Source organism: Triticum aestivum, chromosome 5A (assembly GCF_018294505.1).
Source record: "Triticum aestivum cultivar Chinese Spring chromosome 5A, IWGSC CS RefSeq v2.1, whole genome shotgun sequence".
In the NCBI taxonomy this organism is placed as follows: domain Eukaryota; kingdom Viridiplantae; phylum Streptophyta; class Magnoliopsida; order Poales; family Poaceae; genus Triticum; species Triticum aestivum.
Window position 1 is genome coordinate 640,998,897 of NC_057806.1, and position 16,332 is coordinate 641,015,228.

The 16,332-nt window shown below is 44.1% G+C and overlaps 1 pseudogene; it reads left to right on the plus strand.

Annotated features, from left to right (window-relative positions):
- Positions 1-16,332, plus strand: part of LOC123101689 (polygalacturonase ADPG1-like) — a 62,064-nt pseudogene that overhangs the window by 16,914 nt on the left and 28,818 nt on the right.

Sequence of the window (16,332 nt, forward strand, 5' to 3'; positions counted from 1 at the left end):
CCGATAAAGATCTTCATAGAATATGTGGGAGCCAATATGAGCATCTAGGTTCCGCTATTGGTTATTGACCGGAGACATGTCTCGGTCATGTCTACATTGTTCTCAAACCTATAGGGTCCGCACGCTTAAGGTTTCGATGACAGTTATATGAGTTTATGAGTTTTTGATGTACCAAAGTAAGTTCGGAGTCCCGGATGTGATCACGGACATAACGAGGAGTCTCGAAATGGTCGAGACATAAAGATTGATATATTGGACGGCTATATTCGGACACCGGAAGTGTTCCGGGTGATTTCGGAGAAAGCCGGAGTGCCGGAGGGTTACCCGAACCCCCCGGGAGAAATAATGGGCCATATGGGCCTTAGTGGAGAGAGAGAAGGGCAGCCAGGGTGGGCTGCGCGCCTCCTCCCCCCTGGTCCGAATTGGACTAGGAGAGGGGGGGGCGGCGCCCCCCTTTCCTTCTCCCTCCCCACTTCCTTTCCCCCTCCTAGTAGGAGTCCTACTCCTACTAGGAGGAGGACTCCTCCTTGGCGCGCCAATAGGGCCGGCCGGCCTCCTCCCCTTGCTCCTTTATATACGGGGGCAGGGGGCACCCCTAAACACACAAGTTGATCCTCGTGATCGTTTTCTTAGCCGTGTGCGGTGCCCCCTTCCACCATATACCTCGATAATATTGTAGTGGTGCTTAGGTGAAGCCCTGCGATAGTTGAACATCAAGATCGTCACCATGCCGTCATGCTGACGGAACTCTTCCCTGACACTTTGCTGGATCGGAGTCCGGGGATCGTCATCGAGCTGAACGTGTGCTAGAACTCGGAGGTGTCGTAGTTTCGGTGCTTGATCGATCGGGCCGTGAAGATGTACGACTACATCAACCGCGTTATCATAACGCTTCCGCTGTTGGTCTACAAGGGTACGTAGATCACACTCTTCCCTCTCGTTGCTATGCATCACCATGATCTTGTGTGTGCGTACGTTTTTTTTTTAAATTACTACGTTCCCCAACAGTGGCATCCGAGCCTAGGTTTTATGTGTTGATGTTATATGCACGAGTAGAACACAAGTGAGTTGTGGGCGATATAAGTCATACTGCTTACCAGCATGTCATACTTTGGTTCGGTGGTATTGTTGGACGAAGCGGCCCGGACCGACATTATGCGTACGCTTACGCAAGACCGGTTCTCCCGACGTGCTTTGCACAAAGGTGGCTAGCAGGTGTCAGTTTCTCCAACTTTAGTTGAACCGAGTGTGGCTACGCCCGGTCCTTGCGAAGGTTAAAACAGCACCAACTTGACAAACTATCGTTGTGGTTTTTATGCGTAGGTAAGATTGGTTCTTGCTTAAGCCCGTAGCAGCCACGTAAAACTTGCAACAACAAAGTAGAGGACGTGTAACTTGTTTTTGCAGGGCATGTTGTGATGTGATATGGTCAAGACATGATGCTAAATTTTATTGTATGAGATGATCATGCTTTGTAACCAACTTATCGGCAACTGGCAGGAGCCATATGGTTGTCGCTTTATTGTATGCAATGCAATTGCGCTGTAATGCTTTACTTTATCACTAAGCGGTAGCGATAGTCGTGGAAGCATAAGATTAGCGAGACGACAACGATGCTACGATGGTGATCAAGGTGTCGCGCCGGTGACAATGGTGATCATGACGGTGCTTCGAAGATGGAGATCACAAGCACAAGATGATAATGGCCATATCATATCACTTATATTGATTGCATGTGATGTTTATCTTTTATGCATCTTATCTTGCTTTGTTTGACGGTAGCATTTTATGATGATCTCTCACTAATTATCAAGAAGTGTTCTCCTTGAGTATGCACCGTTGCGAAAGTTCTTCGTGCTGAGACACCACGTGATGATCAGGTGTGATAGGCTCTACGTTCAAATACAACAGGTGCAAAACAGTTGCACACGCAGAATACTCAGGTTATACTTGACGAGCCAAGCATATACAGATATGGCCTCGGAAAACAGAGACCGAAAGGTCGAGCGTGAATCATATAGTAGATATGATCAACATAGTGATGTTCACCAATGAAACTACTCTGTCTCACGTGATGATCGGACATGGTTTAGTTGATTTGGATCACGTAATCACTTTGAGGATTAGAGGGATGTCTATCTAAGTGGGAGTTCTTTAGTAATATGATTAATTGAACCTAAATTTATCATGAACTTAGTACCTGATAGTATCTTGCTTGTTTGTAGATAGATGGCCCGTGCTGTTGTTCCGTTGAATTTTAATGCGTTCCTTGAGAAAGCAAAGTTGAAAGATGATGGTAGCAATTACACGGACTGGGTCCGTAACTTGAGGATTATCCTCATTGCTGCACAAAAGAATTACATCCTGGAAGCACCGCTGGGTGCCAGGCCTGCTGCTGGAGCAACACCAGATGTTATGAACGTCTGGCAGAGCAAAGCTGATGACTACTCGATAGTTCAGTGTGCCATGCTTTACGGCTTAGAATCGGGACTTCAACGACGTTTTGAACGTCATGGAGCATATGAGATGTTCCAGGAGTTGAAGTTAATATTTCAAGCAAATGCCCGGATTGAGAGATATGAAGTCTCCAATAAGTTCTATAGCTGCAAGATGGAGGAGAACAGTTCTGTTAGTGAGCATATACTCAAAATTTCTGGGTATAATAATCACTTGATTCAATTGGGAGTTAATCTTCTAGATGATTGCGTCATTGACAGAATTCTCCAATCACTGCCACCTAGCTACAAGAGCTTCGTGATGAACTATAATATGCAAGGGATGAATAAGGCTATTCCCGAGCTCTTTGCAATGCTGAAAGTTGCGGAGGTAGAAATCAAGAAGGGGCATCAAGTGTTGATGGTCAACAAGACCACTAGTTTCAAGAAAAAGGGCAAAGGGAAGAAGAAGGGGAACTTCAAGAAGTACAGCAAGCAAGTTGCTACTCAAGAGAAGAAACCCAAACCTGGACCTAAGCCTGAAACTGAGTGCTTCTACTGCAAGCAGACTGGTCACTAGAAGCGGAACTACCCCAAGTATTTGGCAGATAAGAAGGATGGCAAGGTGAACAAAGGTATATGTGATATACATGTTATTGATGTGTACCTTACTAATGCTCGCAGTAGCACCTGGGTATTTGATACTGGTTCTGTTGCTAACATTTGCAACTCGAAACAGGGACTATGGATTAAGCGAAGATTGGCTAAGGACGAGGTGACGATGCGCGTGGGAAATGGTTCCAAAGTCGATGTGATCGTGGTCGGCACGCTACCTCTACATCTACCTTCAGGATTAGTATTAGACCTAAATAATTGTTATTTGGTGCCAGCGTTAAGAATGAACATTATATCTGGATCTTGTTTGATGCAAGACGGTTATTCACTTAAATCAGAGAATAATGGTTGTTCTATTTATATGAGTAATATCTTTTATGGTCATGCACCCTTAAAGAGTGGTGTATTCTTATTAAATCTCGATAGTTGTGACACACATATTCATAATGTTGAAGCCAAAAGATGCAGAGTTGATAATGATAGTGCAACTTATTTGTGGCACTGTCGTCTGGGTCATATCGGTGTAAAGCGCATGAAGAAACTCCATACTGATGGACTTTTGGAACCACTTGATTATGAATTGCTTGGTACTTGCGAACCGTGCCTTATGGGTAAGATGACAAAAACACCGTTCTCCGGTACTATGGAGAGAGCAACAGATTTGTTGGAAATCATACATACAGATGTATGTGGTCCGATGAATGTTGAGGCTCGTGGCGGATATCGTTATTTTCTCACCTTCACAGATGACTTAAGCAGATATGGGTATATCTACTTAATGAAACATAAGTCTGAAACGTTTGAAAAGTTCAAAGAATTTTAGAGTGAAGTTGAAAATCATCGTAACAAAAAAAATAAAATTCATACGATCTGATCATGGAGGAGAATATTTGAGTTATGAGTTTGGTTGAAACAATGCGGAATAGTTTCGCAACTCACGCCACCTGGAACACCACAGCGTAATGGTGTGTCCGAACGTCGTAATCGTACTTTAATTGATATGGTGCGATCTATGATGTCTCTTACTGATTTACCGCTATTGTTTTGGGGTTATGCTCTAGAGACGGCCGCATTCACGTTAAATAGGGCACCATCAAAATCCGTTGAGACGACGCCTTATGAACTGTGGTTTGGCAAGAAACCAAAGTTATCGTTTTTGAAAGTTTGGGGTTGCGATGCTTATGTGAAAAAGCTTCAACCTGATAAGCTCGAACCCAAATCGGAGAAATGTGTCTTCATAGGATATCCAAAGGAAACTATTGGATACACCTTCTATCACAGATCCGAAGGCAAGACTTTTGTTGCTAAATTCGGAAACTTTCTAGAGAAGGAGTTTCTCTCGAAAGAAGTGAGTGGGAGGAAAGTAGAACTTGATGAGGTAACTATACCTGCTCCCTTATTGGAAAGTAGTACATCACAGAAACCAGTTTCTGTGACACCTACACCAATTAGTGAGGAAGCTAATGATGATGATCATGAAACTTCAGAACAAGATACTACTGAACCTCATAGATCAACCAGAGTAAGATCCGCACCAGAGTGCTACGGTAATCCTGTTCTAGAAGTCATGCTACTAGATCATGATGAACCTACGAACTATGGAGAAGCGATGGTGAGCCCAGATTCCGCAAAATGGCTTGAGGCCATGAAATCTGAGATGGGATCCATGTATGAGAACAAAGTATGGACTTTGGTTGACTTGCCCAATGATCGGCAAGCAATTGATAATAAATGGATCTTCAAGAAGAAGATTGACGCTGACGGTAATGTTACTGTCTACAAAGCTCGACTTGTCGCAAAAGGTTTTCGACAAGTTCAAGGGATTGACTACGATGAGACCTTCTCACCCGTAGCGATGCTTAAGTCTGTCTGAATCATGTTAGCAATTGCCGCATTTTATGATTATGAAATTTGGCAAATGGATGTCAAAACTGCATTCCTGAATGGATTTCTGGAAGAAGAGTTGTATATGATACAGCCGGAAGGTTTTGTCGATCCAAAGGGAGCTAACAAAGTGTGCAAGCTCCAGCGATCCATTTATGGACTGGTGCAAGCCTCTCAGAGTTGGAATAAACGCTTTGATAGTGTGATCAAAGCATTTGGTTTTGTACAGACTTTTGGAGAAGCATGTATTTACAAGAATGTGAGTGGGAGCTCTGTAGCATTTCTGATATTATATGTAGATGACATATTACTAATCAGAAATGATATAGAATTTCTAGATAGCATAAAGGGATACTTGAATAAGAGTTTTTCAATGAAAGACCTCGGTGAAGCTGCTTACATATTGGTCATTAAGATCTATAGAGATAGATCAAGACGCTTAATTGGAATTTCACAAAGCACATACCTTGACAAAGTTTTGAAAAAGTTCAAAATGGATCAAGCAAAGAAAGGATTCTTGCCTGTGTTACAAGGTGTGAAATTGAGTAAGACTCAATGCCCGACCAATGCAGAAGATAGAGAGAAAATGAAAGATGTTCCCTATGCTTCAGCCACAGGCTCTATCATGTATGCAATGCTGTGTACCAAACCTGATGTGTGTCTTGCTATAAGTCTAGCAGGGAGGTACCAAAGTAATCCAGGAGTGGATCAATGGACAGCGGTCAAGAACATCCTGAAATACCTGAAAAGGACTAAGGATATGTTTCTCATATATGGAGGTGACAAAGAGCTCATCATAAATGGTTACGTTGATGCAAGCTTTGACACTGATCCGGACGATTCTAAATCGCAAACCGGATACGTGTTTACATTAAACGGTGGAGCTGTCAGTTGGTGCAGTTCTAAACAAAGCGTTGTGGCGGGATCTACATGTGAAGCGGAGTACATAGCTGCTTCGGAAGCAGCAAATGAAGGAGTCTGGATGAAGGAGTTCATATCCAATCTAGGTGTCATACCTAGTGCATCGGGTCCAATGAAAATCTTTTGTGATAATACTGGTGCAATTGCCTTGGCAAAGGAATCCAGATTTCACAAGAGAACCAAGCACATCAAGAGACTCTTCAATTCCATCCGGGATCTAGTCCAGGTGGGAGACATAGAGATTTGCAAGATACATACGGATCTAAATGTTGCAGACCCGTTGACTAAGCCTCTTCCACGAGCAAAACATGATCAGCACCAAAGCTCCATGGGTGTTAGAATAATTACCGTGTAATCTAGATTATTGACTCTAGTGCAAGTGGGAGACTGAAGGAAATATGCCCTCGAGGCAATAATAATGTTATTATTTTTTCCTTATATCATGATAAATGTTTATTATTCATGCTAGAATTGTATTATCCGAAACATAATACTTGTGTGAATGCATAGACAAACTAAACGTCACTAGTATGCCTCTACTTGACTAGCTCGTTAATCAAAGATGGTTATGTTTCCTAACCATAGACATGTGTTGTCATTTGATTAACGGGATCACATTATTAGGAGAATGATGTGATTGACATGACCCATTCCATTAGCTTAGCACCCGATCGTTTAGTATGTTGCTATTGCTTTCTTCATGACTTATACATGTTCCTATGACTATGAGATTATGCAACTCCCGTTGCCGGAGGAACACTTTGTGTGCTACCAAACATCACAACGTAACTGGGCGATTATAAAGGAGCTCTACAGGTGTCTCCAAAGGTAAATGTTGGGTTGGCGTATTTCGATATTAGGATTTGTCACTCCGATTGTCGGAGAGGTATGTCTGGGCCCTCTCGGTAATGCACATCACACAAGCCTTGCAAGCATTGCAACTAATGAGTTAGTTGCGAGAAGATGTATTACGTAACGAGTAAAGAGACTTGCCGGTAACGAGATTGAACTAGGTATTGAGATACCGACGATCGAATCTCGGGCAAGTAACATACCGATGACAAAGGGAACAACGTATGTTGTTATGCGGTCTGACCGATACTTCGTAGAATATGTGGGAGCCAATATGAGCATCCAGGTTCCTCTATTGGTTATTGACCGGAGACATGTCTCGTTCATGTCTACATTGTTCTCGAACCCGTAGGGTCCGCATGCTTAAGGTTTCGATGACAGTTATATGAGTTTATGAGTTTTTGATGTACCGAAGTTAGTTTGGAGTCCCGGATGTGATCAAGGACATAACGAGGAGTCTCTAAATGGTCGATACATAAAGAATGATATATTGGACGGCTATATTCGGACACCGGAAGTGTTCCGGGTGATTTCGGAGAAAACGGGAGTGCCGGAGGGTTACCGGAACCCCCCGGGAGAAGTAATGGGCCATATGGGCCTTAGTGGAGAGAGATAAGGGCAGCCAGGGTGGGCCGCGCGCCTCCTCCCCCCTGGTCCGAATTGGACTAGGAGAGGGGGGGGGGGCGGCGCCCCCTTTCCTTCTCCCTCCCCACTTCCTTTCCTCCTCCTAGTAGGAGTCCTACTCCTACTAGGAGGAGGACTCCTCCTTGGCGCGCCAATAGGGCCGGCCGGCCTCCTCCCCTTGCTCCTTTATATACGGGGGCAGGGGGCACCCCTAGACACACAAGTTGATCCTCGTGATCGTTTTCTTAGCCGTGTGCGGTGCCCCCTTCCACCATATACCTCGATAATATTGTAGTGGTACTTAGGTGAAGCCCTGCGACACTTGAACATCAAGATCATCACCACGCCGTCGTGCTGACGGAACTCTTCCCCGATACTTTGCTGGATCGGAGTCCGGGGATCGTCATCGAGCTGAACGTGTGCTAGAACTCGGAGGTGCCGTAGTTTCGGTGCTTGATCGATCGGGCCATGAAGACGTACGACTACATCAACCGCATTGTCATAACTCTTCCGCTATCGGTCTACAAGGGTACGTAGATCACACTCTTCCCTCTCGTTGCTATGCATCACCATGATCTTGTGTGTGCATAGGAATTTTTTTGAAATTACTACATTCCCCAACACCTACAACCATAAACGGTTGGCTGCCCAGAGTTAGAGTACGGCTTTTGTCGTTTGAGAGCAACCCACCTCGAAGCCTTTGAGAGAGAATTCCTTGCGAGGATAAAGCCATAAACACCCAGAGCCAAAGAGTGTTAGGCATCACTTAAGTCTTCCCGTCTGTGTGATCTGAAGACTTATTACACTTGAGGATTGTGAATCCTCCAGCCGGTTAGGCGTCACGTTCTGAGCATCCAAGAGTCATTGTGAATCGCCGGTGAACGAAGTCTGTGAAGGTTTGGAAGTCTACCTTGAAGACTTACCATAGTGATTGGGCGAGGACTGGGTGTCCTTAGCTCAAGGGGAATAAGGTGAAGACGAGGTCTTCTGAGTTGAATCTCAGCCTCCCTAACCAAACGTACAGTTGTCACACCAACTGGAACTGGTCCAACAAATCATTGTCTTCAATGAGTCACTGGTTTCATCCTTCCCTTCCCTTTACTTACTGTTGGTCCTTGTGAAGTAATTGTATGATTGCATTATCTTTTGTCTTCACTGAGTGACTGCTTGTTCTGATTGGCTTCACAATATCTTCCTACCTGATCTTTACTGCCTAGCTGCTATTAGTCATTGTGCTTTCACTTCATTGAATACTTGACTATGGTTTGCCTAGTGTAGTCTACCTTCCGCTGCATGGTAATAGGTTTATTTCTATCATTTGTCTTTGAAACTTCCATGTTTTGAAGACTTTCATAAAAATTGCCTATTCACCCCCTCTAGTCGATCACTAGCACTTTCAATTGGTATCAGAGCAAGGTACTCCCTTGTTCTGTGTGATTCGGTTTAACCACCTGGAGTTTTAGCTATGTCGACTGCATGGATAATTAAAGTCTCCGCTGCATGCCCCATCTTCGATGGAACTGAATATCCCTACTAGAAGAATAAGATGCGCATGCATCTTGAAGCCATTGATGTCGACCTATGGTATGTCGTCAAGAATGGCGTTCCCAAGGCTGGTGAAGGTGTCACCGCTGCTGATGTCAAGAAGTTCGTTCAACTGGACTCCACTGCCAAGAACATCATTTGTGGTCATCTGACCAAAGGATAGTATGGCCGCGTGAGTTCTTTGGAAACATCTAAGCTAGTCTGAGACTGGCTCTCCAAGGTCAATGAAGGCGTCTCAACCCAGAGAGATCAGAGAATCAGTGTCCTTCGCAACCTCTTCAACCGCTTCAAGAGAAATGACAATGAGAATGTCCAGCTCACGTTTGATCGACTCACTGACATCACAAATGAGCTTCAAGCTCTCGGCGCCACTGAGATCACCAAGCATGAAGTCATCAAGACACTCCTGAGATCACTTGACAGCTTGTTTGACACCCTAGCCCTGATGATTCAAGAATGTCCTGACTTCAAGACACTCGATCCGTCTGACATACTTGAGAGGCTCAACACACACGAGTTTCAGCTTTCTGAGAAAAGAGACATCTACGGTCCCAACTATGGGCGAACTCGTGCCTTGAAGGCAAAAGTTGTCTCCTCATCTAAAGAAGAATCTGACAGCAGTTCTGATGATCCCGAAGACATTGGAAAGGAGCTTGCTATGCTTGTGAAGAAGTTCCAAAAATTCACCAAGAAGAAAGGCTTCAAAAAGTCTTCACGATCAAGCTCAAGGAATGATGAAGCTTCTGCTCATGACTACAAGAAGAGAACATGCCACAAGTGCAAGAAACCTGGCCACTACATCTCTGAGTGTCCGTAGTGGGACAATGAGAACAACAACAAGAAGAAGAGCAAGGAGTATGACTCTGACGACAAGAAGAAGAAGAAATACTCAAAGTCTTCTTCCAAGTCTTCCTCAAAGTCTTCATCACACAAGAAGAGCTCATCTGGCAAGGCACGTGCGTTTGTTGGCAAGGAAATGGATTCAAAGGAGGAGTCCGCTTCTGAGGAGGCGGAGGTGGAGTCTGAGGAGGAGTCCGATTCTGGCATTGCGAGTCTGGCTACAGCATACGTTGCCAAGTCCATCTTCAACACTGAAGACAATGACTTCATCACCGACACCGATGCAAATGACAAGGACTACTCCACTCCTACCTACTGCTTCATGGCACGCGGTGCCAAGGTAAACACACGCACTACTCACTATCAAACATCTAGTGAAGATGACTCTGATTGTGGTTCCAAACCCAGCTACAAAACACTTGCTAAAATTGCAACTGAATAACAGAAAGCTATGGAACATATTCAAAAACTGTTAGACAAAAGCGATGATCTGTTAGACACTGAAATGACTCGATCTCAGTCCTTAATTGAAGACATAAAATCTTCACATTAAGTATGTGGAACTTGAAAGTCGTCATGAAACGCTCTCAACAATTCATGAAAAGCTTTCCTATGATTATCTTCAAAGGAAGCAAGATCTTGAGAAATTGAGAGCGGCTCATGAAGATCTTCAAAAGGAAAACGAGTCACTTTGCGCCGAACAGATCAGTTCAGCTCAGGAAGGATTTTGAACCACCATGTCTTAAATGCATCGAGCGTGACAATGCTACTTCTGTTGCTGGGTGTTCTACTGCTGCTACTATTGCAATATCTTCAACTGTTGATGTGGTAACTAACCCCTCTGCTAAGGATACCACTGCTATTGCTGATGAGAATGCTAGGTTGAAGACATTGCTTGAAACAGGGATGTACAAAAGTCTCAAAGGGCATCAGACACTATGTGATGTCCTCAAAAGGCAGATCCTGAACCGAAACCCTAGGAAAGAGGGTGTTGGGTTCGAAAGGAAAATGAATGCTGATGGCTCTTACTGGAAACCTGAGCAGTACCCCAAAACCACATGGGTTACTGCAAAAGAACCTTCAGCGGATCCATCCACCCTATCTGGCTTCACTTGTGCTAATCCCATTGTTATTGATGAATCCTTTGATGCAAACTATAAACTGTTTAAGAATCAGAATGGTGAAGTGTTTGCCAGGTATATTGGTAGTAACTGCAGGAATGGGCCGCCTATGAAGAAAGTCTGGGTGCCGAAAAGGTGTTTGGAGAATCTTCCTGTGAATGTCGTCATGACACCACAAGTGAAGAAGACAAACCCCAGACCACAGGCTTCATATGGTCCAAAGGCTTCATACAGACAGAGGACTCACCTGAGTCGCACTAACGCAAATGTTTTGCAGGGAAACCTTACTCAGGCCTATGAATATGAGCGCATTTCATCAAACCGCCATGTTCATACGACCAAAAACAATTCTGCTTATCCTTATGAGTACTATTGTCCACCTGCAAGACTTTTTGCTAGGGCTCCAAAGCCAAAGTTCTCAGATGCTGCACTTAGACTCATTGCTTCGAAGCCACCCTTGAAGATGTGGGTGGCTAAGAAAGCTTAACTCTCTTTTGCAGGGAAAGGTCTCCAGCCGAAAACCAAAATCGTCTGAAGCCATTGTTGGGGACCTTAAACATCTTGTAGGGCGCAAGATCAAATGCCCAAATGGTCTTATTATGTATTTTGTTCCTGAGTCGCTTGCCACTTGCCCTATCAGTCCTAACCTCGATCTAAGCTTTCATAATCCACTTGCTCGTCAAATGTTTATGCTTCACAATTCTCTTCGTGAAGCCTATCCCCCTAACTGCACTGTAGGGTACGACACCAGCTGCTTCAGAATGGATTATTGATAGTGGGTGTACTAATCACATGACTGGCAAGCGAAGCCTTCTCATGGACTCAACCTTACGTCCATCTGACAAAAGTCACATCACATTTGCTGACACTGGTAAAAGCAAGGTATTGGGTCTAGGTAGAGTTGCAATCTAAAAGGATCAACACATGGATAAAGTCATGCTTGTTGAATCCCTTGGTTTCAACTTAATGTCTGTCTCAATGCTTTGCGATTTAAACATGATTGTGATGTTTGGAAAATATCGTTGCCTTGTTCTAATGGAATCTGACAAGTCTCTAGTGTTTGAAGGGTATCGGAAAGATGATTTGTACGTGGTAGATTTCTCAGCAGGACCACAACTTGCCGTATGTCTTCTAGCAAAAGCTTCTGAATGCTGGCTCTGGCATCGGAGGCTAGGGCATGCTGGCATGAGGAACCTCCACACCCTTGCAAGGAAGAAGCATGTCATAGGCATCGAGGGCGTCAAGTTCAAGAAGGATCACTTATGCGGTGCCTGTGAAGCAGGAAAGATGACGAGGGCCAAGCATCCCTCGAAGACAATCATGACAACGACTCAACCCTTCGAACTGCTCCACATGGACCTTTTCGGTCCCACTCATTACTCAACTCTTACTACTACTGCTTGTCTCTATGGCTTTGTCATTGTTGATGATTATTCAAGATATACTTGGGTGCATATAATCCTCTACAAGACTGAAGTGCAGGATGTCTTCAGACGCTTCGCCAATCGAGCCATGAACAACTATGGCGTCAAGATCAAGCACATCAGAAGTGACAATGGCACTGAATTCAAGAACACTGGTCTAGACACTTATCTTGATACTTTGGGCATTACACATGAATTCTCAGCTCCGTACACACCGCAGCAGAATGGCGTCGTGGAACGCAAGAACAGAACACTTATTGAGATGGCCCGGACGATGCTTGATGAATACAAGACTCCAAGAAAGTTCTGGCCTGAAGCCATTGATACTGCATGCCATATCATCAACCGTGTTTATCTTCACAAGCTTCTCAACAAGACATCCTATGAGCTCCTTACTGGCAAGAAGCCAAATGTCAGTTACTTCAGAGTATTTGGTGCCAGGTGCTGGATCAAGGATCCACATCACACTTCAAAATTTGCACCAAAAGCACATGAAGGTTTTATGCTTGGATATGGAAAGGATTCGCACTCCTACAGAGTCTTCAACCTTTTTCACTATAAAGTGGTTGAAACAGTGGATGTGCGGTTCGATGAGACTAACGGCTCACAAAGAGAGCACCTGCCAAATGTGCTAGATGAAGTTCCATCCAGTGAATCAATCAAACTTATGGGAACTGGAGAAATCATACCATCTGAATCTCAGCCTGAAGAGGAACTTATCATCTCCGCACCTGATCAAACTGAAGACAATGCTCAGCCTGAAGACAATCCTTCTAACGATGACAATGATCAGCAAGAGCAAAATCTTCGTCCTGTACATCCTCGTGTTGCAAATGAAGTACAGATTGAGAAAATAATTGATAGCATCAATGCACCAGGTCCACTCACTCGTTCAAGGGCAACACAGCTAGCAAATTTCTGTGGGCACTTCGCATTCGTCTCAATATCTGAACCCAAGAAAGTTGAAGAAGCCTTCATGGAACCTGAATGGATTCAAGCTATGCAAGAAGAGCTTCAACAGTTTGAGCTGAATAATGTATGGGAACTGGTTAAGCGTCCTGATCCTCGCAAGCACAATATAATAGGCACCAAATGGATATATCGCAACAAGCAAGATGAGCATGGTCAAGTTGTCAGAAACAAAGCTCGTCTCGTTGCTCAAGGGTACACTCAAGTTGAAGGGATTGACTTCGATGAAACATTTGCTCCTGTGGCTAGACTTGAAGCCATACGCATACTGCTGGCCTATGCAAATCATCATAACATTCTTCTGTATCAAATGGATGTGAAGAGCGCTTTTCTCAATGGCAAGATTGAAGAAGAAGTGTATGTTGCACAACCGCCTGGCTTTGAAGATCCAAAACATCCTGACATGGTGTACAAGCTCAACAAGGCACTGTATGGCCTCAAACAAGCCCCTCGGGCTTGGTATGACACACTCAAAGACTTCCTGAAGAGCAAAGGCTTCAAACCTGGTTCCCTCGACCCCACTCTCTTCACGAAGACATATGATGGTGAACTGTTTGTGTGCCAAATATATGTGGATGACATTATCTTCGGCTGCACCAATCAGAAATACAGTGAAGAGTTTGGATATATGATGCAAGAGCAATATCAGATGTCCATGATGGGTGAGCTGAAGTTCTTCCTTGGTCTTCAAATACGTCAGCAACGCAACGACATCTTCATATCTCAAGAGAAGTACCTCAAAGATTGCCTGAAGAAATTTGGGATGCAAGACTGCAAAGGCTTCACGACGCCAATGCCAGCCAAACATCATCTGGGTCCCGACGACAATGGTAAAGAGTTCGATCAAAAGGTATACCGCTCCATGATTGGTTCTTTACTTTATCTATGTGCATCTAGGCCAGATATTATGCTTAGTGTTTGCATGTGTGCTCGATTCCAAGCGGCACCAAAGGAATCGCATCACTTAGCTGTGAAGCGAATTCTTCGATATTTGGCTTACACCCCAACATTAGGATTATGGTATCCAAAGGGCTCAGAGTTTGATCTGGTTGGATTCTCGGATGCTGATTATGCTGGTGACAAGGTGGATCGCAAGTCTACATCAGGCACATGTCATTTTCTGGGACGATCACTTGTATGTTGGTCTTCAAAGAAGCAGAACTGTGTATCTCTCTCCACTGCTGAATCTGAATACATTGCTGCTGGATCTTGCTGCGCTCAGCTTCTATGGATGAAGCAAACACTCAAAGACTATGGCATTCATCTGAAGCAAGTGCCACTCTACTGCGACAACGAAAGCGCCATCAAGATTGCCAACAACCCAGTTCAGCACTCGAAGACAAAGCACATTGAAATTCGTCATCACTTTCTCAGAGATCATGTTGTGAAGGAAGATATTGATATCATACACGTCAACACTGAAGAGCAATTGGCAGATATCTTCACCAAGCCCTTGGATGAGAAGAGGTTTTGCAAGTTACGGTGTGAGCTAAATATCTTGGAATCCTCAAATGTCCTGTGATCAGGCACACATCCTAACACTTATGCATATTGATGACTTAGATGTGCAACACACGAAGTAAAGTATATCTTCAATCAATGAAGACTTACATTCTAAGTGTGAATACATTAATGTGGAATTTGACTTCGGAGCGCCACGATAATTGTGCGCCGTGTCTGGGTCTAATACTTCCTATACGGTGGGTAACGCCACCACCAAATTTTTCTGTTTGAAGTGTTTCACTCATGGCGTTACGTTTGGTATGTCTTCACATTTGGTTTGGCTTCAATCTCAACTTGTCTTCATGATTATCTTCACTATGTTGATTTGATTGTCTTTCTCATATATATATATATATATATATATATATATATATATATATATATATATATATACTAGTGTTCTGTCCTCTACTGCATTCACTTATAGCTATGTCTTCTTGTTGAATCTTTTGAACTAAGTGAATGTAATCGGACCCTAACATCTCTATGCTTTCTATCTCAAACTCTATCTCTCCAAATCATATGCATTCTATTGAAACTGTCGAATATCTTCTCTGCGTCCTTGTCAGCAGAAGATACAGAGACAAACATTAAGTCTGTTTTCAATGCTAAATCCTTTCACCTGAAACCCGGAGAAGTGGGAACGACCACCCGACAATCCAGGCATGTGTGGGAACGTGGAACAACCTCCCATATGTTGCATGATAGCCACGTGCCCTTCAGATGTGAATCCCCAGGGGCACCTGTGTAATAACACTGTGCCGTCCCTGTCCCTATAAATACACGCCTCACCACAGTCATTATCCTTTCTTCCACTCTCGCACAAACCCTAGCGCCACCGCTAGCCCTCGACAACGTCGGCAACGAAGCGCTTAGCTGCCGCGACCTCACCGACACCGTCTTCATGCCAGCCGCGGACATCGTCTTCTCCGCCGTCGCCGTAGGTGTCCTCCGTTGCCAAGTTAGGGCGCGGACGATCGAACTGCTCGGCCTCCTCTCCCACTCCGTCTAGCAGTTCTTTGTGTGGTAAATAAAACTTCCTTTTTACGGCCCCTTTGATCCTATAGATTCATCACTTTCTACCACAAGCAGTTTCTGTTCACACAAGTTGGATCTATTTCATACTGCATCTCATAATATGCCTAGTATGTTCACTTATGCTTCACAAAGTAGTTAGATTCCTCACTTGTACTTATTCGTGGATTCGTACAAATCTGGAACCAACTCTCTATCTATGAGTGAATGTCTTCGCACTATGAGGTCAATGTCTTCTAAACTGATTTGTCTTCAAAATCTTCTGAGAATGCATATGACCTCTTCCCCTTCCCTCACACCTTAATGCTGTCACAGGTACATGTCCGTGGGAGAATCCCTTGGTTCTCATAGTCTGCATTCATTTGCAGAATTCTTACAGCATCATATAAATTCTCCCGAAGCCAGTTCCTGTTTGACCAGCAAGCGGAAGCCTTTGAAACCTTTGAACGTGTTGAAGCCATTCAGTTTGAAGTTCATGGCTACAGAGAAATCAGCAAGGAAGGGTGGCAGACAGCGTCGAGGGGGAACATCAAGAGATCTGCCTGATGACCTCTCAGAGCTGTA